Source organism: Lampetra fluviatilis, unplaced genomic scaffold (genome assembly GCF_964198595.1).
Source record: "Lampetra fluviatilis unplaced genomic scaffold, kcLamFluv1.1 SCAFFOLD_1040, whole genome shotgun sequence".
Taxonomy (NCBI): domain Eukaryota; kingdom Metazoa; phylum Chordata; class Hyperoartia; order Petromyzontiformes; family Petromyzontidae; genus Lampetra; species Lampetra fluviatilis.
Window position 1 is genome coordinate 1 of NW_027620506.1, and position 25643 is coordinate 25643.

The 25643-nt window shown below is 52.9% G+C and overlaps 1 pseudogene across 1 annotated transcript; it reads left to right on the forward strand.

The window, feature by feature from the left end:
* Positions 1-3: 3 nt before the first annotated feature.
* LOC144953993 (cysteine and histidine-rich domain-containing protein 1-like) lies at positions 4-24912 on the forward strand (annotated as a pseudogene). The gene is made up of 7 exons (XR_013640995.1): positions 4-86; positions 1085-1143; positions 4633-4703; positions 15628-15733; positions 17123-17242; positions 22424-22486; positions 24685-24912. The product of XR_013640995.1 is annotated as a cysteine and histidine-rich domain-containing protein 1-like (transcript).
* The last annotated feature ends 731 nt before the right edge of the window (positions 24913-25643 follow it).

Below are 25643 nucleotides of genomic sequence, written 5' to 3' on the forward strand. Positions count from 1 at the left end.
GAGCTGCCGATGAGCGTGGCGACGTCGCTGAGGACGGGCGCTGGAGGAGGTGACGATCGGAGCCAAGGAGACGCAGAAGGTGGAGGGTATGATGCGCACACACACGTACACACACACGTACACATGTACACACACACATGCACATACACATGTACACACATACACACGTACACACACATACACATGTACACACACACCACAACAACAACAACAACCGCAATTCGCCACTAAGTGGCGGTGACGTCACCACGACGCTTGTGCCAGGCCATGTGCACCTTGAGGCCACGTGAAGTGTCGAACGCCCGCTGGCAGGAGGTCACGGGGCAGACCCAGCAGGTGCCACGGGTCGACTGACTGAGATGACCGAGATGACTGGCTGATGCACCACCTGTGCCCCCTACTGTGCCAACTTGCTGTGCTTTAGCCACCCGGCGCTCCGCTCGTTGTTGTGAGCGTCGCTCCTCCGCCCTCCGTTGTTGTTGGAGGGCGACTGCCTCCAACTGCCCAGTAGCGTCCTTCACGAGCCTCCTCCACTGAGGCCGATCTTGACACCGCTGGTACCGGTCATCGGCAAGTCCACTCAGCTCCACGTCCTCCTGTACCACATCACTCCATCTCTTCTCTAGCCCGTGCCGCGCCCGTTTAGCCCCCTCGATGCGGCCAAACAAAAGCTGTTTAAGCATGCGGTGGCTGGGGCATGCGGTGGCTGGGCATGCGGTGGCTGGGCATGCGGTGGCTGGACATGCGGGCTACATGACCCAGCCAACTGCTCACCATCAACCAGGTGGTGAGTGGTTGATGGTGGTGGTGAGTGGTGGTGGTGAGTGGTGGTGGTGAGCGGTTGTGGTGAGTGGTTGTGGTGAGTGGTGGTGGTGAGTGGTTGTGGTGGTGGTGAGTGTGGTGTGGTGAGCGGTTGTGGTGGTGGTGAGCGGTTGTGGTGAGTGGTTGTGGTGAGTGGTTGTGGTGAGTGGTGGTGGTGAGTGGTGGTGGTGAGTGGTTGTGGTGAGCGGTTGTGGTGAGTGGTTGTGGTGAGTGGTTGTGGTGGTGGCGAACGGTTGTGGTGTTTGTGTTTTTGCTCCTGCAGAGGTGCAGGATGGCATGGTGCAGCTTGGCACGCTGTGCAAAAACAGCGGCTGCTCAAAGGTAACATGGACACACACACAGACACACACACGGACACACACACACATACAAAGTTCCCCCGTATAGCCTTAACAGACTGTAGGGGCAAGTGCTGTTAGCGAGCACCTATGAAGGCCGGCACTGCACTCAAGGGGGTGGGTGGCCAGCACCACGCCCGACCGCCTTTGTCTCCCCAATGGCGATGTTTACACACCGCACCAGGTACTCATTTGAGGCTGAGTCGACCTAGGGGAGGCCCAGGACCGGTTCAGATAATCGTCACCGGTGTTTGCCGTGAGCGGGAATCGAACTCGGGTGGCCAGGTTCGTAGTGCAGCGCGCTAACCACTGCACCACCGCTCCCCACACACAGATACATAGAAATACAGACATACAGACACACAGATATAGACACACAGATACATACACACAGACACACAGACACACAGATAGACACAAAGACACACAGATACAGACACACAGACACAGACACACAGATATAGACACACAGACACAGACACACAGACACAGACACACAGATAGACACACAGACACACAGATATAGACACACAGATACATACACACAGACACACAGACACACAGATAGACGCACAGACACACAGATACACACACACAGACACACAGATATAGACACACAGATACATACACACAGACACACAGACACACAGATAGACACAAAGACACACAGATACAGACACACAGACACAGACACACAGATATAGACACACAGACACAGACACACAGATAGACACACAGACACACAGATATAGACACACAGATACATACACACAGACACACAGACACACAGATAGACGCACAGACACACAGATACACACACACAAATACACACACACAGATACATACATACAGACACAGACACACACACAGATAGACACACAGACACATACACACAGATACATACACACAGACACACACACAGACACACAGATACACACGTAGACAAAGACACGTACAAACACACACAGACGTCTGCTTTGAACCCGGCATCCTGAGTTGAACTGCTAGCCCGTGTCTAACTTTGGAACGTCATAACGGGGAGGGTCTAGATGTTCTTAGGTTTTTTCGGTAAAGTCACCGTGTAGGTAAAAAATTAAAATGTAAATTAATAAAAGTAAAATGAAAAATAAAATAAAAATCACGACGTTTCGGAGGCAACACAAGCTTCCGTCTTCAGGTGGGACAGTCACAGCACGATGGCTGCATCAAGTGAGAGAAATTCCAAGAACACAGTCCTTGTATATATAGGCCCTGGATATTGGCTCCTCCCACCCTCAACCGGTATATATACTGGTTGAGGGTGGGAGGAGCCAAGGTAGGCCCTGAATATTATTTTTGTGAGGTTCGGTGCGGCTGAAAGAACGCTGTTTCAGTTTGCCTCCGAAACGTCGTGATTTTTTATTTAATTTTTTATTTTACTTTTATTAATTTCAATTTTTTACCTACATGGTGACTTTACCGAAAAAACCTAACAATATGAATCCTTGCAGTCACGAAGGCTTCAAATCTAGGGCCTAGATGTTCACCATCTGCATTGGGAGTATGAAGGTATCCGAGCGTGGTGCTGGCCACCCACCCCCCCTCGTGTGCCACAGTGCCGGCAGCCTTCATAGGCGCTGCTACTCAAGTTCAAGTTCATGTATTAGGTGTAGCCCTGTGAGCCATTCTGCTCTTGAATCGGGTGCAACCGCAACAAACAAAAAACAAAAAACATCTTAAAGTGACCATGTGACTGAGTGCAAACAGAAATCCGAGAAAAGACAGCAAAACGTTGCAGAAAAAAAGCACCGTTACACACCAACGCTGTGTGCAAACATCCCAGTGGGATGCAAGTCAAACAACCAACAACAACCACAAGACAACTTAGATTAAGGCCATCAGTCTAACTCTGTACTACAACAATACAAACATGGCCAAACCAATACACTTTTCAAAATCACCAAAACAAAGCCATAAAAGTCAAACAACCAACAACAACCACAAGACAACTTAGATTAAGGCCATCAGTCTAACTCTGTACTACAACAACACAAACATGGCCAAACCAATACACTTTTCGAAATCACCAAAATAAAGCTATGAAAGCGATGAAACAGTGCAGCTCATAGGAACTGTGACGGAATTTTCACAATAAACAACGTAAACGACATGTACCACCAAAACCCTGCAGCCACAGCTCGCTGCATGAGTCACTCCACAACAGCAGGAACATCGATCGGAGTATTATAATTTTTCAATGCACCTTTACTCGCTACTAACAGCACTTGCCCCAACAGTCTGTTGAGGCTACACGGGGAATCTTTGTCTTTGTAGGTGCTTCTCGCTAACAGCACTTGCCCCAACAGTCTGTTGAGGCTACACGGGGAATCTTTGTCTTTGTAGGTGCTTCTCGCTAACAGCACTTGCCCCAACAGTCTGTTGAGGCTACACGGGGGATCTTTGTCTTTGTAGGTGCTTCTCGCTAACAGCACTTGCCCCAACAGTCTGTTGAGGCTACACGGGGGATTTTTGTCTTTGTAGGTGCTTCTCGCTAACAGCACTTGCCCCAACAGTCTGTTGAGGCTACATGGGGGATCTTTGTCTGTGTATCGAACAGCACTTGCCCCAACAGTCTGTTGAGGCTACATGGGGGATCTTTGTCTGTGTATCGAACAGCACTTGCCCCAACAGTCTGTTGAGGCTACATGGGGGATCTTTGTCTGTGTATCGAACAGCACTTGCCCCAACAGTCTGTTGAGGCTACATGGGGGATCTTTGTCTGTGTATCGAACAGCACTTGCCCCAACAGTCTGTTGAGGCTACATGGGGGATCTTTGTCTGTGTATCGAACAGCACTTGCCCCAACAGTCTGTTGAGGCTACATGGGGGATCTTTGTCTGTGTATCGAACAGCACTTGCCCCAACAGTCTGTTGAGGCTACATGGGGGATCTTTGTCTGTGTATCGAACAGCACTTGCCCCAACAGTCTGTTGAGGCTACATGGGGGATCTTTGTGTATCGAACAGCACTTGCCCCAACAGTCTGTTGAGGCTACATGGGGGATCTTTGTCTGTGTATCGAACAGCACTTGCCCCAACAGTCTGTTGAGGCTACATGGGGGATCTTTGTCTGTGTATCGAACAGCACTTGCCCCAACAGTCTGTTGAGGCTACATGGGGGATCTTTGTCTGTGTATCGAACAGCACTTGCCCCAACAGTCTGTTGAGGCTACATGGGGGATCTTTGTCTGTGTATCGAACAGCACTTGCCCCAACAGTCTGTTGAGGCTACATGGGGGATCTTTGTCTGTGTATCGAACAGCACTTGCCCCAACAGTCTGTTGAGGCTACATGGGGGATCTTTGTCTGTGTATCGAACAGCACTTGCCCCAACAGTCTGTTGAGGCTACATGGGGGATCTTTGTCTGTGTATCGAACAGCACTTGCCCCAACATTCTCATCAGGCTATACGGGGGACCTTTGTCTTTGTGTAGTCATACCAGGGCCCGCAGAGCGACCGGGAGGAGTGCGTCCACCACCCGGGCGGCCCCGTCTTCCACGAGGGGTGAGAGACACACACAGTCACACACACACACACTACACACACACTACACACACACTACACACACACTACACACACACACGTACACACACACACACACGTACACACACACACGTACACACGTACACACGTACACACACACGTACACACACACACGTACACACACACACACACGTACACACACACACGTACACACACACACACACGTACACACACACACGTACACACACGTACACACACACACACACGTACACACACACACGTACACACACACACACGTACACACACACGTACACACACACTACACACACATACACACACACGTACACACGTACACACACACATATACATACACACACACACACACGTACACACACACACGTACACACACACACGTACACACACACACACGTACACACACACGTACACACACACACTACACACACACACACACTACACACACACACGTACACACACACGTACACACACACACTACACACGTACACACACGTACACACACGTACACACACACGTACACACACATGTACACACACACGTACACACACGTACACACACGTACACACACACGTACACACACGTACACACACGTACACACACGTACACACACACGTACACACACATGTACACACACACGTACACACACGTACACACACACGTACACACACACGTACACACACGTACACACACGTACACACACGTACACACACATGTACACACACACGTACACACGTACACACACGTACACACGTACACACACGTACACACACGTACACACACACGTACACACACACACGTACACACACACGTATACACGTATACACGTACACACACACACGTACACAACAACCGCCATTCGCCACTAAGTGGCGGTGACGTCACCACGACGCTTGTGCCAGGCCATGTGCACCTTGAGGCCACGTGAAGTGTCGAACGCCCGCTGGCAGGAGGTCACGGGGCAGACCCAGGTGCCACGGGTCGACTGACCGAGATGACCGAGATGACTGGCTGATGCACCACCTGTGCCCCCTACTGTGCCAACTTGCTGTGCTTTAGCCACCCGGCGCTCCGCTCGTTGTTGTGAGCGTCGCTCCTCCGCCCTCCGTTGTTGTTGGAGGGCGACTGCCTCCAACTGCCCAGTAGCGTCCTTCACGAGCCTCCTCCACTGAGGCCGATCTTGACACCGCTGGTACCAGTCATCGGCAAGTCCACTCAGCTCCACGTCCTCCTGTACCACATCACTCCATCTCTTCTCTAGCCCGTGCCGCGCCCGTTTAGCCCCCTCGATCCGGCCGAACAAAAGCTGTTTAGGCATGCGGTGGCTGGGCATGCGGGCTACATGACCCAGCCAACGCAGCCTTGCCTGTCGGAGGAGCTCACTGATGGGACTTTGCCCAGATCTTTCAAGGACTTGTGAGCTCCTCACACAATCCAGCCTGGTTAAACCCAGGATGGATCGTAGGCAGGCCAGCCTAAATGTTTCCAACCGGCGAAGATGCTCCACTAGGGGGGTCCACGTTTCGCAAGCATAGAGAAGGGAGGGAATGACCGTGGCCGAGAAGACCTGAAGCTTCGTGCGGAGCGACAGACCAGGTAGCTTCCACACAGCGTTACGCAACCGATGAAAAGATATTGCCGCTCGACTGATTCGGAGTGAGACCTCTGCTGATAAACTGGAGCCGGTCATGAGCACACTGCCCAGGTATGGGAAACTCTCTACTCTCTCCACAACTGCCCCATCACCGATTGGGAGTTGTGGGGGCGGAGTGCCCGATGGTACAAAATACCCAGGCAGGTGCTTAGTTTTGGTGGGGCTGATGGTAAGGCCCCACCTCTTAGTGGCACGCTCCAGTCTCAGCAGCAGCGTCTCCAACTCCTCTTCTGAATGAGCAGCTATTACCAAATCATCGGCATACATAACGTGGTTGACCAATAGGGAGCCATCCCTTGATCGCACCCGGGCGTCGATCAGCCTCCCATTGTATCTGTACCAAATGGTAATTCCCCCGGTACAGCTATTGAAGGCTTCACGAACTACGCAGTCGAAATAGATGTTAAATAATGTGGGAGCCAGAGGACATCCCTGTCGCACCCCAAGGTGTACAGGGAAAGGCTCCGACTCCCGGCCACGTAGTTTTACCCGGGCCCGCTCACCATCATGAAGGTCCTTAATGATCGTGAGCAGAGGGTCAGGGACTCCGAAAGCACGAAGAACAACCCAGAGCCCAGTCCTACTGATGGTATCATAGGCCTTGACCAGGTCAATAAAGCAGAGATGTAGGTCTTTTTGAAATTCCCTACACCTCTGCTGTAGCAGACGGACAGAAAATATGGCATCTGTGCAGGACCGCCCTTTCCTGAAACCACATTGGGGCTCCGCAAGCCTCTCCTCAGCATGCCTAGCAAGGCGATGTTGAATAATCCTTGCCAGGACCTTACCCGGCACACTGAGGAGTGAGATGCCCCTGTAGTTGTTACAGTCGGTACGGTCCCCCTTCTTAAAGAGGGGGACCACCAGGGCATCCTTCCAGTCCTGCGGAACCCGTCCAGTGGTCCAGACTGTTGTTATGATGTCATATAGGGCAGTCTGTGCACAAACGCCACCCTCCCTCAGCATTTCGCCTGGGAGATCATCTCTGCCCGGTGCCTTCCCTGGTCTCAGACTCCGGATCGCCCTCAGTACTTCCTCAACAGCCGGTACCTCAGCCAGCCACTCACAGGGGGTGACCTCTTCCAATATTTGAGGCACCGCAGCCTCAGCAGGGTTATCCCCACTTTGTGCCATGATGTTTTCCTGGCTGAAAGACTTTCCCTCCCCCAGGACCTCACAGAAATGCTCAGCAAATCTGCAAACCTGTTCCTGGGGGTCGGAGATTGGATCACCGTTTTTTCCTCTAATGATGGTAATAGGTGTGGCGCTGCAGGTTACTTTTTTGATGGAGTTAAATAGTGATTTGTGATCGCGGGCCACTGAGGCAGACTCCATCTCCTCAGCAACCCGCGACCACCACCCATCCTTACAGCGCCTCACGGCTCTCCGAACCTCCGAGCGAAGACTGCGGTAAACCTCCTCATTCTCTGACGTGGGATGCTGTAGGCGATGAGAGTGGGCCTGTCGCTTTTTCTCAATTAACCTGAACACCTCCTCCGTCAGCCAGGGTTCCCGGGGAGGTCTGGACCGCGTACCCAAAGCAGCCATTGCAGCTGCATGAGTCACAGTCTTAAACCTCGCCCATTTACCCTCGACATCAGGTGGAGTGGGGGACGATGCCAACCCCAGCTGCAAGCGATGATGAAATTCTCGCTTGCAACTTTCATCAGTTAACTTAGACCAGGCCACTTTTGGTTGGAATGGGATCCTGGGTGTACACCCACCACCGGAGTGGAAGAATGGCAGGCGCATCTTACAGATGACTAGTCGATGGTCAGAGGGCAGATCAGCTCCACGGTAGGTCCTGGTGTCAAGGACATGGGCTCGCATCCGCTGGTCCGTCACTACGTAGTCCAGCAGATGTTCTTGCTTGGACCCGGCATGCATCCATGATGTTGTGTGGATGCGCCGATGCCGGAAGAGCGTGTTAGTAATTACAAGCCCATGGGCTGCACAAAAATCTAGCAGCCTCCTACCGTTATTATTGAGCTGATCTGGCCCATGCCTTCCAATCACTCCAGACCAGGTGCCAGTATCATGACCAACTCGGGCATTGAAGTCACCCAACAAGATGACTCTGTCCCGAGTGGCCACTTTAGCCAGCACCTGTGACAGGAGGTCATAGAAAGCGTCCGACTCATCGGCTTTGCCTGCATCCCTCCACAGATGTTCGTCTTCGGTGGGGGCATAAGTAACCACGACCACCACTCCTCGCCTCTGGTTGATGGGAAGGCGAGCCCAAAGTATCCTGGGGCTTACAGCTTCCCACACCTCACCGCCACGCTCCCACGCCCCCTTCATTCTTTTGTTCAGAAGAAGAGCCACACCCTGTTGTTTGGCAGTCTCCTGCCCCGAGTAGAGGACTGTCCACCCCTCATGGTGGCAGGAGCCAGAACCGGTCCACCGGACCTCCTGAATGCCACAGAGATCCAGGCGGTACCGGTCCAGCTCCCGACAGAGGAGTGGCAGCCTCTCCTCCGCAGTGAGCGTTCGAACATTCCACGTGGCCATCCGCAATGGTTTTTCGTTGTTTCTGGAGGAGCCCCGAGGGTTAAAATTCAATCTCCTGGCTCCGCCAAATGGGGTTTGGCCAGGAGACGTCATAAAAGCCTGACCCCCCGGGGCCTCCGGCACAAGCTTATTAATTACAGGTTTGTGTTTACTTCGTAGTTTAGTGGTGGTTAATTGAAGGTGGAGGGGTTACCAGCCCCTCGCACCCGTCCAGAGCCCCCGTTTAGCCACTGTGGTGGTCACAGACGCCATGAGGGGAGAGGCCAATGGGCATTGGCCCTCCCCCCACAGCACTGCCCACGACAGTGTTGCCCGTCCGGCACCGCGAGAAGGTAGGAGGTTGTTTTGCCGGACACACACGTACACACACACGTACACACACACGTGCACACACACACACACACGTACACACACACGTACACACACACACACACACGTACACACACACACGTACACACACACGTACACACACACGTATACACGTACACACACACACACACACGTGCACACACACGTACACACACACACGTACACACGTACACACACACACACACGTACACACACACACACGTACACACACACACACGTACACACGTACACACACACACACGTACACACACACACGTACACACACACACACGTACACACACACACACGTACACACGTACACACACACACACGTACATATACACGTACATATACACACACCCGTACACAGTAACACACACACATACACACAAAGATCCAAAGACAAAGATCCCCCGTATAGCCTTAACAGACTGTAGGGGCAAGTGCTGTTAGCGAGCACCTATGAAGGCCGGAACGGCACACGAGGGGGTGGGTGGCCAGCACCACGCCCGACCGCCTTTGTCTCCCCAGTGGCGATGTTTACACACCGCACCAGCTACTCATTTAAGGCTGAGTCGACCTAGGGGAGGCCCAGGACCGGTTCAGATAATCGTCACTAGTGTTAGCCATGCTAACACTAGTGACGATTATCGAGCGGGAATCGAACCCGGGTCGCCAGGTTCATAGCGCAGCGCTAACCGCTACACTACCACTTCCCATCACACACACAGACACACACACACGTACACACACTACACACGTACACACAGTAACACACACACATATACATACACACACACGTACACGTATACACACGTACACACACACACACACATACACACACGTACACACGTACACACGTATATACACAGTAACACACACACATGTATACACATACATACACACACACACACGTACACATATACACACACACATACATACACTACACACACACACACAGTAACACACACACTACACACATACATACATATGTAGTAGGTTCAAATTAGGTGCACACACACGCAACTTGGAGGCAACACTATTTATTAAACGGTAAATAATATAACACTCTACATGAGGTGGTGACCACCTTCCTCAACTCACTAACACTCTGGAACACGACACAGACTGGACCAGGCAGGCATCGGCCTGCCTGGCCCAGGACGACGACTCGGGACTTGACGACCGAAGATGTCTTCACCTTGGAGTACAGTACAACAGCCGCCTCGCTCTGCGTTCACACCACGCTTATATTTGGTTTCGCGTGGCTGGCTCCGCCCCGGCGTGGCTGGCTCTCTTCAGGCCACGCCTCCCTTCCCAGGACACGCCTCACTTCCCCCACCTCTGGGAGGGTCCGGATCCCTCCACCACGCGACCCCCCAGGCACCCCCTTGGGGCCCCCAGCCTTCGTACGGGCCGACACAGTAGTGACCTTTCTCTGTCACTACATCACCCCCTCCTGTATAAACACACAGCCGTCCCCGGCTGTAACACAACTGTGAAACATCGAAAAGGTGTGCCTCCGAACCAACAACATCAATAAATGACCGGCGACCGATAAGAAATACAATCACGTAATATATACAGAATCGACGAGGGTAAAAGGGAACCGCATAGAAAACGGGGAATTAACAACAATTATACATGAAAACTGGCTAACCCACTTACGCTCCAGCACAGCCCCCCCCACCCGTTAGAATCACGCATGCAATGACAGTCACCCATTAGCACCCCCCGCCTTTCCGACGTGGCGTCACAACCAGTAGCACGCGTCGGCCATATCGGGGGGGGAATTTCCATGTTACCACCCCACCGCCTTTCCGACGCGGCGTCACAACCAGCAGCACGCGTCGGCCATATCGGTGGTATTTTAACCCAGTCTCTCTCCAAGACTCGCATCGCAGCATATAGCTGTACCGACCAAGCCGAGACGACCCATCGTTCACTCACTGCACAACATGCACCCTAACAACTGAGGGATACAGTCTCAACGTAACAGGACAACTCCACCTGAACCTTACGAATCTCCAGCCCACTGTTTCAACGCACCTCGGAGTGTCTCACTCTCCGGGCCGTCAGGTCAAGCCATCAGACACAGCATGATGGGACCACACTCTCTGAGCCATGTGAGCGCACAGCCCACTTGGCTAGACAAGCCACGGAGTGTCTCGATCTCCGGGCTGTCAGGTCAAGCTGTCAGACAGCATGACGGGACCACACTCTCAGAGCCATGTGAGCGCACAGCCCACTAGGCTAGACATACCACGGAGTGTTTCAATCTCCGGGCTGTCAGGTCAAGCCGTCAGCCATTGCATGACGGGACCACACTCTCCGAGCCCTGTGAGCGCACAGCCCACTAGGCTAGACATGCCACGGAGTGTTTCAATCTCCGGGCTGTCAGGTGAAGCCGTCAGCCATTGCATGACGGGACCACACTCTCCGAGCCATGTGAGCGCACAGCCCACTAGGCTAGACATGCCACGGAGTGTTTCAATCTCCGGGCTGTCAGGTCAAGCCGTCAGCCATTGCATGACGGGACCACAACGTTCATGTTAGACACGCAACACTCACTGGGCCATCCTGGTCAGGACCTGCGCCCCAAGATAGGTGATAGCCAGCAGCACAATTCCAAATCCCTGGCCGCATGTCACCATCACAATTTAACACCATCACAACACATACAATTTGAATTATGATCCCCCACAGAACTGATCCAATGCCGAACAGGTACGCACAATTTGTGACGATCCCGAATATTCAATGGTCACAACAATACACCTCACATCCCGTATCCGTACACATCATCTCCGAGACTCGCATTGCAGCGTGCAGCTGTACCAACCGAGTGGAGAGAGCAACGCAATTTGACGGCAATTAACGGAAACGGACCCCCGATCCATGTAGAACACAAGGAGCATTCTCGCACAAAAGACATCATCTGTGCAACAACGGACAGGAACCAACCAGTGAGTTTGAAACGAATCGAACCTGTCATTTCAAAATCTCCTTCAACATTAACCATGGGACTCAGGGCATTCGAATTTTGAGAGCAAAAAAACTATACACAAACCCCAAGAATCGCCGAATTGATTAATACAGTATATGCAGTATACGAAATTCGTACAGTAAATCGTTTGGCGCAATGCTCCATCCAGTCCCCACATGGCAACACACACAATCACTACTCCAGACAATCCGTACATAGTAAATAATCACAAGCAAGTACCCAACATTCCATACACTGTTAACAATTCCAAGCAAAGCTCCATACGGTCTGTACCTTGGCAACAATGACGATCAAAGTTTCTTACATTTACACGTGGCAATCACGAGCGAAACTCCATACAGTATACACAATAACAACGGCGATTTCGCAACAAAACGATGTAACAACACGAGTCATTAACACGGCAACATACAGGATATCAACGGAGCTCGGGACACCAACACGAATTAATCATTAACTACACCCAGAAGATACCGATCTCGACGCCGTATTTAACAACAACACTTGTTACAAGCAGAAACCCGCATGGTCGCCGCGTCACTTTATCACGCACACAACCGGACGAACACGCTCCGCAAACCAGCGAGTTAAAAAAAACACACGCGATCGCAACCCGGCGCACGTAAGATGGGTGAAGATTATTATTATTTTTCTTGGGGCCGGGTGCTTGTCATGTCACGACTCGCCTGGCAAACTGTGAATAGCGGAGGGCGGCAAGGTGGAGCACTGGAACGGCCCGAAGAATCTTTCATGGTGAACACGGCCTGCTCTTGCGAACCCATCCACCTCGCGCTCGAGCAGAAGGCTGGAATTCCCCCTCTGCAGGCGTTGATGTCGGCGGGAGCGGCATTTCGGCAGCAGGAGCGGCGTTTTGGCGGGAACCGCGCCCCGACCAGCCCTCGAGTTGGCGGGAACCGCGCCCCGACCAGCCCTCGAGTTGGCGGGAACCGCGCCCCGACCAGCCCTCGAGTTGGCGGGAACCGCGCCCCGACCAGCCCTCGAGTTGGCGGGAGCGGCGTTTTGGCGGGAACCGCGCCCCGACCAGCCCTCGAGTTGGCGGGAACCGCGCCCCGACCAGCCCTCGAGTTGGCGGGAGCGGCGTTTTGGCGGGAACCGCGCCACGATCAGCCACCGAGTTGGCGGCCCCACCGCGTGGCCCGCATGCCTGGGCCTCCCCCCGCCAGCCCCCGCAGAGACGACGGTGTCCTCTCCCCGCGGCTCCATCGCTCCGTTCCCGATGGCGGCGAAGCAGCGGTGCGATGACAGTCCCGCCGCTCCGCGTGCAGCGCCATCTCTCTCCCTCTGTCACCGGGGCTGCCATCCCCGGGGCTGTCCGAAGGATGGTCGTCACACCATCCCCGTCGTACGAAGGCGTCCAGATGAGTTTTGTCTTTGTTTTTCGTGTGCCCATTTTACTTCCCTAGGATAACACCTAGCAATATTTATATTTCCACAACTTCTGACGCCAAATGTAGTAGGTTCAAATTAGGTGCACACACACCAACTTGGAGGCAACACTATTTATTAAACGGTAAATAATATAACACTCTACATGAGGTGGTGACCACCTTCCTCAACTCACTAACACTCTGGAACACGACACAGACTGGACCAGGCAGGCATCGGCCTGCCTGGCCCAGGACGACGACTCGGGACTTGACGACCGAAGATGTCTTCACCTTGGAGTACAGTACAACAGCCGCCTCGCTCTGCGTTCACACCACGCTTATATTTGGTTTCGCGTGGCTGGCTCCGCCCCGGCGTGGCTGGCTCTCTTCAGGCCACGCCTCCCTTCCCAGGACACGCCTCACTTCCCCCACCTCTGGGAGGGTCCGGATCCCTCCACCACGCGACCCCCCAGGCACCCCCTTGGGGCCCCCAGCCTTCGTACGGGCCGACACAGTAGTGACCTTTCTCTGTCACTACACATACACACTACACACACTTCAAATCTACAGCAGCAGGCGTCGTCAGGGTTGGGATCGAACCCACGACCTCCTGCGCACCAGGCGAGGTAGTCAACATCTCCTGGCCACCGTGATGATGATGATGAGAGAGAGAGACACAGACCTCCTGCGCACCAGGCGAGATAGTCAACATCTCCTAGCCACCTTGATGATGATGAGAGAGAGAGACACAGACCTCCTGCGCACCAGGCGAGATAGTCAACATCTCCTAGCCACCTTGATGATGATGATGAGAGAGAGACACAGACCTCCTGCGCACCAGGCGAGGTAGTCAACATCTCCAAGCCACCGTGATGATGATGATGAGAGAGAGAGACACAGACCTCCTGCCCTCCAGGCGAGGTAGTCAACATCTCCTAGCCACCTTGATGATGATGAGAGAGAGACACAGACCTCCTGCGCACCAGGCGAGGTAGTCAACATCTCCTAGCCACCGTGATGATGATGAGAGAGAGACACAGACCTCCTGCGTACCAGGCGAGGTAGTCAACATCTCCTAGCCACCTTGATGATGATGAGAGAGAGACACAGACCTCCTGCGTACCAGGCGAGGTAGTCAACATCTCCTAGCCACCTTGATGATGATGAGAGAGAGACACAGACCTCCTGCGCACCAGGCGAGGTAGTCAACATCTCCTAGCCACCTTGATGATGATGAGAGAGAGACACAGACCTCCTGCGTACCAGGCGAGGTAGTCAACATCTCCTAGCCACCTTGATGATGATGAGAGAGAGACACAGACCTCCTGCACACCAGGCGAGGTAGTCAACATCTCCTAGCCACCATGATGATGATGAGAGAGAGACACAGACCTCCTGCGTACCAGGCGAGGTAGTCAACATCTCCTAGCCACCGTGATGATGATGAGAGAGAGAGACACAGACCTCCTGCGCACCAGGCGAGATAGTCAACATCTCCTGGCCACCGTGATGATGATGAGAGAGAGAGACACAGACCTCCTGCGCACCAGGCGAGGTAGTCAACATCTCCTAGCCACCGTGATGATGATGAGAGAGAGAGACACAGACCTCCTGCGCACCAGGCGAGATAGTCAACATCTCCTAGCCACCGTGATGATGATGAGAGAGACACAGACCTCCTGCGTACCAGGCGAGGTAGTCAACATCTCCTAGCCACCTTGATGATGATGAGAGAGAGACACAGACCTCCTGCACACCAGGCGAGGTAGTCAACATCTCCTAGCCACCATGATGATGATGAGAGAAATACACAGACCTCCTGCGCACCAGGCGAGGTAGTCAACATCTCCTAGCCACCGTGATGATGATGAGAGAGACACAGACCTCCTGCGCACCAGGCGAGATAGTCAACATCTCCTGGCCATACCAAATAGGAAGAGGAGGAGGACAGGAGGAGGTGACGGGGGGTCGTGGGTGCTTCTGACGCGTTTGCGCCCTTGGCAGGGTCAAGTTCTGGTCATGCTGCCGCCGCAAAACGAGCGACTTCAACAGCTTCCTGTCGCAGGCAGGCTGCCAGCGCTCCACCACGCACGCCTGGGTCAAGGCAGAGGTGTGCAGCAGCAGCAGCAGCTGTTGTGGTTGTTGTGGTTGTTGTTGTGTGTTGTGGTTGTGGTGGTTGTTGTGGTTGTTGTGGTTGTTGTTGTTGTTGTGGTGGTTGTTGTTGTTGTGGTTGTTGTTGTGGTTGTTGTGGTTGTTGTTGTGGTTGTTGTGGTTGTTGTGGTTGTTGTTGTGGTTGTTGTGGTTGTTGTTGTGGTGGTTGTTGTTGTGGTGGTTGTTGTTGTGGTTGTTGTTGTTGTGGTTGTTGTTGTGGTGGTTGTTGTTGTGGTTGTTGTGGTTGTTGTGGTTGTTGTGGTTGTGGTGGTGGTTGTTGTTCTTGTGGTTGTTGTGGTTGTTGTTGTGGTTGTTGTGTTTACACTATGAGACATCTCCTTTACCAGTGGCAAAATATAGTTATTGGTTTTTACCCTTTCAACTGGTACAAACACTGACACCTTTATACAAGGCATCATGTTTGCAATAACCACACCACAAGCAGTCAAAATGCAAACAAAAAGAAGCAACTCTGATAATGATATGCACTGTCCTTGAAGTTGATTGGTCCACACCCGAGACAGCTTTTCTTAGAGCCTAGTCTCCATTGGTGTTGGACCAGATGACGCCAAAAGGCGCACAACTCAAAGACAGCGCACCATCAGAGTATTGAGAGCTCGGGGTAAGCATTTACACTATGAGACATCTCCTTGGTTCTTTCGGTAAAGTCGTCACGTAGAAGGGAAATAATAAAATAATAAAAATAAAACATAATAAAATAATTCTCACGACGTTTCGGCCACAACGCAAGCAGCCGTCCTCAGGTGAAGACCAGGTCTGTCGGGGAGACAGCGTCTTTTTTTCATTCAGAGTCGTGATGGTTCTGTGGTTAACTCTCTTTGTCTGTGTCTGTGTGTGTGTGTCTGTGTGTGTGTGTGTCTGTGTGTGTGTGTGTCTGTGTGTCTGTGTGTGTGTGTCTGTGTGTGTGTGTGTCTGTCTGTCTGTGTGTGTCTGTGTGTCTGTGTGTGTCTGTGTGTGTGTCTGTGTGTGTGTCTCTCTGTGTGTGTCTGTGTGTCTGTGTGTGTGTGTCTGTGTGTGTGTGTGTCTGTGTGTGTGTGTGTGTGTCTGTGTGTGTCTGTGTGTGTGTGTGTGTGTCTGTCTGTGTGTGTCTGTGTGTCTGTGTGTGTGTCTGTGTGTGTGTGTGTGTCTCTCTGTGTGTGTCTGTGTGTCTGTGTGTGCGTCTGTGTGTCTGTGTGTGTGTCTGTGTGTGTGTCTGTGTGTGTGTGTGTGTCTGTGTGTGTGTCTGTGTGTGTGTATGTGTGTGTGTCTCTCTGTGTGTGTCTGTGTGTGTCTGTGTGTGTGTCTGTGTGTGTCTGTGTGTGTGTCTGTGTGTGTGTGTGTGTCCCAGTGCCGCAAGGCGGTGCCGTGCCGCTACGACTGGCACCAGACGGCGACTCACGTGGTGGTGACCGTCTACGCACGACACGCCAACCCCCTCGCCACGCACGCCCTCGCCAACCACACACACGTACGTACGCTCACTCACTCACCACTCACTCACCACTCGCTCACCACTCGCTCACCACTCACTCACTCACCACTCACTCACCACTCGCTCACCACTCACTCACCACTCGCTCACCACTCACTCACTCACTCACCACTCACTCACCACTCGCTCACCACTCACTCACCACTCGCTCACCACTCACTCACTCACTCACCACTCACTCACCACTCGCTCACCACTCACTCACTCACTCACCACTCACTCACCACTCACTCACCACTCGCTCACCACTCGCTCACCACTCACTCACCACTCGCTCACCACTCGCTCACCACTCACTCACCACTCACTCACCACTCACTCACCACTCACTCACCACTCATCCACTCACTCACCACTCACTCACCACTCACTCACCACTCACTCACCACTCACTCACCCACTCACCCACTCACTCACCCACTCACTCACCACTCACTCACCACTCACTCACCACTCATCCACTCACTCACCACTCACTCACCACTCACTCACCACTCACTCACCACTCATCCACCCACTCACCCACTCACTCACCCACTCACTCACCACTCACTCACTCACCACTCACTCACCACTCACTCACCACTCACTCACCACTCATCCACCCACTCACTCACCACTCACTCACCACTCACTCACCACTCACTCACCACTCACTCACCACTCATCCACCCACTCACCCACTCACTCACCCACTCACTCACCACTCACTCACTCACTCACCACTCACTCACCACTCACTCACCACTCACTCACCACTCATCCACCCACTCACCACTCACTCACCACTCACTCACCACTCACTCACCACTCATCCACCCACTCACCACTCACTCACCACTCACCACTCACTCACCACTCACTCACCACTCACTCACCACTCACCACTCACTCACCACTCACTCACCACTCACTCACCACTCACCACTCACTCACCACTCACTCACCACTCACTCACCACTCACTCACTGTGTGTGTACTCTGTGTGTACTCTGTGTGTGTACTCTGCGTGTACTCTGCGTGTGTCTCACTCTGCGTGTGTCTCACTCTGCGTGTGTACTCTGCGTGTGCACTCTGTGTGTGTACTCTGTGTGTGTACTCTGTGTGTGTACTCTGCGTGTACTCTGTGTGTGTCTCACTCTGCGTGTGTCTCACTCTGTGTGTGTACTCTGCGTGTGTACTCTGCGTGTGTCTCACTCTGTGTGTGCTCTCTGTGTGTACTCTGCGTGTGTACTCTGTGTGTACTCTGCGTGTGTACTCTGCGTGTGTCTCACTCTGTGTGTGTACTCTGCGTGTGTACTCTGCGTGTGTCTCACTCTGTGTGTACTCTCTGTGTGTACTCTGCGTGTGTACTCTGCGTGTGTACTCTGCGTGTGTACTCTGCGTGTGTACTCTGCGTGTGTCTCACTCTGTGTGTACTCTCTGTGTGTACTCTGCGTGTGTACTCTGCGTGTGTACTCTGCGTGTGCACTCTGCGTGTGTACTCTGTGTGTGCACTCTGCGTGTGCACTCTGCGTGTGTACTCTGCGTGTGCACTCTGCGTGTGTACTCTGCGTGTGCACTCTGCGTGTGCACTCTGTGTGTGCACTCTGCGTGTGCACTCTGCGTGTGCACTCTGTGTGTGCACTCTGCGTGTGCACTCTGCGTGTGCACTCTGCGTGTGCACTCTGTGTGTGCACTCTGCGTGTGCACTCTGCGTGTGCACTCTGTGTGTGCACTCTGCGTGTGCACTCTGCGTGTGCACTCTGCGTGTGCACTCTGTGTGTGCACTCTGCGTGTGCACTCTGTGTGTGTACTCTGCGTGTGTACTCTGCGTGTGCACTCTGCGTGTGCACTCTGCGTGTGCACTCTGCGTGTGCACTCTGCGTGTGCACTCTGCGTGTGCACTCTGCGTGTGCACTCTGCGTGTGCACTCTGCGTGTGCACTCTGCGTGTGTACTCTGCGTGTGCACTCTGCGTGTGCACTCTGCGTGTGCACTCTGCGTGTGTACTCTGCGTGTGCACTCTGCGTGTGCACTCTGCGTGTGCACTCTGCGTGTGTACTCTGCGTGTGTACTCTGCGTGTGTACTCTGCGTGTGCACTCTGCGTGTGCACTCTGTGTGTGTACTCTGCGTGTGCACTCTGCGTGTGCACTCTGCGTGTGTACTCTGCGTGTGTACTCTGCGTGTGTACTCTGCGTGTGTACTCTGTGTGTGTACTCTGCGTGTGTACTCTGTGTGTGCACTCTGCGTGTGCACTCTGCGTGTGCACTCTGTGTGTGTACTCTGCGTGTGCACTCTGTGTGTGTACTCTGTGTGTGTACTCTGCGTGTGTACTCTGTGTGTGCACTCTGCGTGTGTACTCTGCGTGTACTCTGTGTGTGTACTCTGTGTGTGTACTCTGCGTGTGCACTCTGTGTGTGTACTCTGTGTGTGTACTCTGCGTGTGCACTCTGTGTGTGTACTCTGTGTGTGTACTCTGCGTGTGCACTCTGCGTGTGCACTCTGTGTGTGTACTCTGTGTGTGTACTCTGTGTGTGTCTCACTCTCTGTGTGTACTCTGCGTGTGTACTCTGCGTGTGTACTCTGTGTGTGTCTCACTCTGTGTGTGTACTCTGTGTGTGTACTCTGTGTGTGTACTCTGTGTGTACTCTGTGTGTGTCTCACTCTGTGTGTGTACTCTGCGTGTGTACTCTGTGTGTACTCTGTGTGTGTACTCTGTGTGTACTCTGTGTGTACTCTGTGTGTACTCTGTGTGTGTACTCTGTGTGTGTACTCTGTGTGTGTACTATGTGTGTGCTCTGTGTGTACTCTGTGTGTGTACTCTGTGTGTACTCTGTGTGTACTCTGTGTGTGTACTCTGTGTGTGTACTATGTGTGTGCTCTGTGTGTGTGCTCTGTGTGTACTCTGTGTGTGTACTCTGTGTGTGTACTATGTGTGTACTCTGTGTGTGTACTATGTGTGTGCACTCTGCGTGTGCACTCTGCGTGTGCACTCTGCGTGTGCACTCTGCGTGTGTACTCTGCGTGTGCACTCTGCGTGTGCACTCTGCGTGTGCACTCTGCGTGTGCACTCTGCGTGTGCACTCTGCGTGTGCACTCTGCGTGTGTACTCTGCGTGTGCACTCTGCGTGTGCACTCTGCGTGTGCACTCTGCGTGTGCACTCTGCGTGTGCACTCTGTGTGTGTACTCTGCGTGTGCACTCTGCGTGTGCACTCTGCGTGTGTACTCTGCGTGTGTACTCTGCGTGTGTACTCTGCGTGTGTACTCTGTGTGTGTACTCTGCGTGTGTACTCTGTGTGTGCACTCTGCGTGTGCACTCTGCGTGTGCACTCTGTGTGTGTACTCTGTGTGTGTACTCTGCGTGTGTACTCTGCGTGTGCACTCTGCGTGTGCACTCTGCGTGTGCACTCTGTGTGTGTACTCTGCGTGTGTACTCTGTGTGTGCACTCTGCGTGTGTACTCTGCGTGTACTCTGTGTGTGTACTCTGTGTGTGTACTCTGCGTGTGCACTCTGTGTGTGTACTCTGTGTGTGTACTCTGCGTGTGCACTCTGTGTGTGTACTCTGTGTGTGTACTCTGCGTGTGCACTCTGCGTGTGCACTCTGTGTGTGTACTCTGTGTGTGTACTCTGTGTGTGTCTCACTCTCTGTGTGTACTCTGCGTGTGTACTCTGCGTGTGTACTCTGTGTGTGTCTCACTCTGTGTGTGTACTCTGTGTGTGTACTCTGTGTGTGTACTCTGTGTGTACTCTGTGTGTGTCTCACTCTGTGTGTGTACTCTGCGTGTGTACTCTGTGTGTACTCTGTGTGTGTACTCTGTGTGTACTCTGTGTGTACTCTGTGTGTACTCTGTGTGTGTACTCTGTGTGTGTACTCTGTGTGTGTACTATGTGTGTGCTCTGTGTGTACTCTGTGTGTGTACTCTGTGTGTACTCTGTGTGTACTCTGTGTGTGTACTCTGTGTGTGTACTATGTGTGTGCTCTGTGTGTGTGCTCTGTGTGTACTCTGTGTGTGTACTCTGTGTGTGTACTATGTGTGTACTCTGTGTGTGTACTATGTGTGTACTCTGTGTGTACTCTGTGTGTGTACTCTGTGTGTGTACTCTGTGTGTGTACTATGTGTGTACTCTGTGTGTACTCTGTGTGTGTACTCTGTGTGTGTACTCTGTGTGTGTACTCTGTGTGTGTACTATGTGTGTACTCTGTGTGTACTCTGTGTGTGTACTCTGTGTGTACTCTGTGTGTACTCTGTGTGTGTACTCTGTGTGTGTACTCTGTGTGTGTACTCTGTGTGTGTACTATGTGTGTGCTCTGTGTGTACTCTGTGTGTGTACTCTGTGTGTACTCTGTGTGTACTCTGTGTGTGTACTCTGTGTGTGTACTCTGTGTGTGTACTATGTGTGTGCTCTGTGTGTACTCTGTGTGTGTACTCTGTGTGTACTCTGTGTGTGTACTCTGCGTGTGTACTCTGCGTGTGTACTCTGTGTGTGTACTCTGTGTGTGTACTCTGTGTGTGTACTCTGCGTGTGTACTCTGTGTGTGTACTCTGTGTGTGTACTCTGTGTGTGTACACTGTGTGTGTACTCTGTGTGTGTACTCTGTGTGTACTCTGTGTGTGTACTCTGTGTGTGTACTCTGTGTGTGTACTCTGTGTGTGTACTCTGTGTGTACTCTGCGTGTGTACTCTGTGTGTGTACTCTGTGTGTACTCTGTGTGTGTACTCTGTGTGTACTCTGCGTGTGTCTCACTCTGTGTGTGTACTCTGTGTGTGTACTCTGTGTGTGTACTCTGTGTGTACTCTGTGTGTGTACTCTGTGTGTGTACTCTGTGTGTGTCTCACTCTGCGTGTGTACTCTGTGTGTACTCTGTGTGTACTCTGTGTGTACTCTGTGTGTGTCTCACTCTGTGTGTGTACTCTGTGTGTACTCTGCGTGTGTCTCACTCTGCGTGTGTACTCTGTGTGTACTCTGTGTGTACTCTGTGTGTACTCTGCGTGTGTCTCACTCTGCGTGTGTCTCACTCTGCGTGTGTACTCTGTGTGTACTCTGTGTGTGTCTCACTCTGCGTGTGTACTGTGTGTGTACTCTGTGTGTGTCTCACTCTGTGTGTGTACTCTGCGTGTGTACTCTGTGTGTACTCTGTGTGTGTCTCACTCTGCGTGTGTTTGTCTCACAGCTGATTGTGGGAGTGGAGTTTGAGGGGGACAAGGAGTTCAACCTGGACGTCGAACTCTTTGGGGTGAGAGGTCACAGAGAGGTCACAGCTCACAGAGGTCGCATAGAGGCCGCAGAGGTCACAGCTCACAGAGGTCACAGAGGTCACAGGTAGCAGGTTGCACCCACAACCCTGTACACACTTCGTGTGTGTGTAGTGTGTGTGTGTAGTGTGTGTGTAGTGTGTGTGTGTAGTGTGTGTGTAGTGTGTGTAGTGTGTGTGTAGTGTGTGTATGTAATCTGTGTGTGTGTAGTGTGTGTGTAGTGTGTGTAGTGTGTGTAGTGTGTGTGTAGTGTGTGTGTAGTGTGTGTGTGTAGTGTGTGTGTGTGTAGTGTGTGTGTAGTGTGTGTGTGTAGTGTGTGTAGTGTGTGTGTGTAGTGTGTGTGTAGTGTGTGTAGTGTGTGTGTGTAGTGTGTGTGTGTAGTGTGTGTAGTGTGTGTAGTGTGTAGTGTGTGTGTGTAGTGTGTGTAGTGTGTAGTGTGTGTGTGTAGTGTAGTGTGTGTAGTGTGTGTGTAATCTGTGTGTGTGTAGTGTGTGTGTAGTGTGTGTGTAGTGTGTGTAGTGTAGTGTGTGTAGTGTGTGTGTAGTCTGTGTAGTGTGTGTGTGTGTAGTGTGTGTGTAGTGTGTGTGTAGTGTGTGTAGTGTAGTGTGTGTAGTGTGTGTGTAGTCTGTGTAGTGTGTGTGTGTGTAGTGTGTGTGTAGTGTGTGTTAGGTGTGTGTGTAGTGTGTGTGTGTGTAGTGTGTGTGTAGTGTGTGTAGTGTAGTGTGTGTAGTGTGTGTGTAGTCTGTGTAGTGTGTGTGTGTGTAGTGTGTATGTAGTGTGTGTGTAGTGTGTGTGTGTAGTGTGTGTGTGTGTGTAGTGTGTGTGTAATGTGTGTGTGTAGTGTGTGTGTGTGTAGTGTGTGTGTGTAGTGTGTGTGTGTGTAGTGTGTGTGTAATCTGTGTGTGTGTAGTGTGTGTAATCTGTGTGTGTGTAGTGTGTGTGTGTAGTGTGTGTGTAATCTGTGTGTGTGTAGTGTGTGTGTGTAGTGTGTGTAGTGTGTGTGTAATCTGTGTGTGTGTAGTGTGTGTGTGTAGTGTGTATGTAATCTGTGTGTGTGTAGTGTGTGTAGTGTGTGTGTAATCTGTGTGTGTGTAGTGTGTGTGTGGTGTGTGTAGTGTGTGTGTAATCTGTGTGTGTGTAGTGTGTGTGTGTAGTGTGTGTAGTGTGTATGTAATCTGTGTGTGTGTAGTGTGTGTAGTGTGTGTGTAATCTGTGTGTGTGTAGTGTGTGTGTGTAGTGTGTGTAGTGTGTGTGTAATCTGTGTGTGTGTAGTGTGTGTGTGTAGTGTGTGTGTAATCTGTGTGTGTGTAGTGTGTGTAGTGTGTGTGTGTAATGTGTGTGTGTAGTGTGTGTGTGTAGTGTGTGTGTAGTGTGTGTAGTGTGTGTAGTGTGTGTAGTGTGTGTAGTCTGTGTAGTGTGTGTAGTGTGTGTGTGTAGTGTGTGTGTAGTGTGTGTGTAGTGTGTGTGTGTAGTGTGTGTGTGTAGTGTGTGTGTGTAGTGTGTGTGTAGTCTGTGTAGTGTGTGTGTGTAGTGTGTGTGTAATCTGTGTGTGTGTAGTGTGTGTGTGTAGTGTGTGTGTAGTCTGTGTAGTGTGTGTGTGTAGTGTGTATGTAATCTGTGTGTGCGTAGTGTGTGTGTGTAGTGTGTATGTAATGTGTGTATGTAGTGTGTGTGTGTAGTGTGTGTGTAGTGTGTATGTAATGTGTGTGTGTAGTGTGTGTGTGTAGTGTGTGTGTGTAGTGTGTGTGTGGTGTGTGTGTGTGGTGTGTGTGTGTGGTGTGTGTGTGTGGTGTGTGTGTGTGGTGTGTGTGTGTGGTGTGTGTGTGTGGTGTGTGTGTGTGTGGTGTGTGTGTGTGGTGTGTGTGTGTGGTGTGTGTGTGTGGTGTGTGTGTGTGGTGTGTGTGTGTGGTGTGTGTGTGTGGTGTGTGTGTGTGGTGTGTGTGTGTGGTGTGTGTGTGTGGTGTGTGTGTGTGGTGTGTGTGTGTGGTGTGTGTGTGTGGTGTGTGTGTGTGGTGTGTGTGTGTGTGTGTGGTGTGTGTGTGTGTAGTGTGTGTGTGTAATCTGTGTGTATGTAATCTGTGTGTGTGTAGTGTGTGTGTGTAGTGTGTGTGTAATGTGTGTGTATGTAGTGTGTGTGTGTAATCTGTGTGTGTGTGCGTGGGGGTTGGTGGGTCACCAGGTGATCGACCCTGCGTGCAGCTCTGTGGCGATGGCTCCGTCCAAGGTGGAGGTGACGCTCACCAAGAGCCCGCCACGACCTCGCTGGACCTCACTGGCTCAGCAGCCCCCCACACAGACACACCACGCTGACGATGACGACGACGACGATGATGAGGGGGGGGCGGTACTGAGAGGGGGTATCAGTGACACACTGGGGGGGTCACACAGACACTGGGGGTGTCAGTGACACACTGGGGGGGTCACACAGACACTGGGGGGGTCAGTGACACACTGGGGGGGGTCACTCAGACACTGGGGGGGTCAGAGACACTGGGGGGGGGGGGGTCACTGAGACAGACACGGGGTAGGAACCTCCTGGTTTCACCAGCCCACAGGGGATTATTGTGTCCGTCCGTCCGTTGTGTAGGGAAGGGCTGGGTGGGGAGGGTGGGGAGGGGCTGGGTGGGGTGGGGAGGGGCTGGGTGGGGAGGGGCTGGGTGGGGAGGGGCTGGGTGGGGTGGGGCTGGGTGGGGTGGGGCTGGGTGGGGTGGGGCTGGGTGGGGTGGGGCTGGGTGGGGTGGGGCTGGGTGGGGAGGGGCTGGGTGGGGAGGGGTGGGGAGGGGTGGGGAGGGGCTGGGTGGGGGGTGGGAGGGGTGGGGCTGAGAGGGGAGGGGCTGGGTGGGGTGGGGCTGGGTGGGGAGGGGCTGGGTGGGGAGGGGCTGGGTGGGGCTGGGTGGGGCGGGGTGGGGCTGGGTGGGGAGGGGCTGGGTGGGGTGGGGAGGGGCTGGGTGGGGAGGGGCTGGGTGGGGTGGAGCTGGGTGGGGCTGGGTGGGGAGGGGCTGGGTGGGGGGTGGGAGGGGTGGGGCTGAGAGGGGAGGGGCTGGGTGGGGAGGGGCTGGGTGGGGTGGGGAGGGGCTGGGTGGGGTGGGGAGGGGCTGGGTGGGGAGGGGCTGTGGGGTGCTGGGTGGGGAGGGGGCT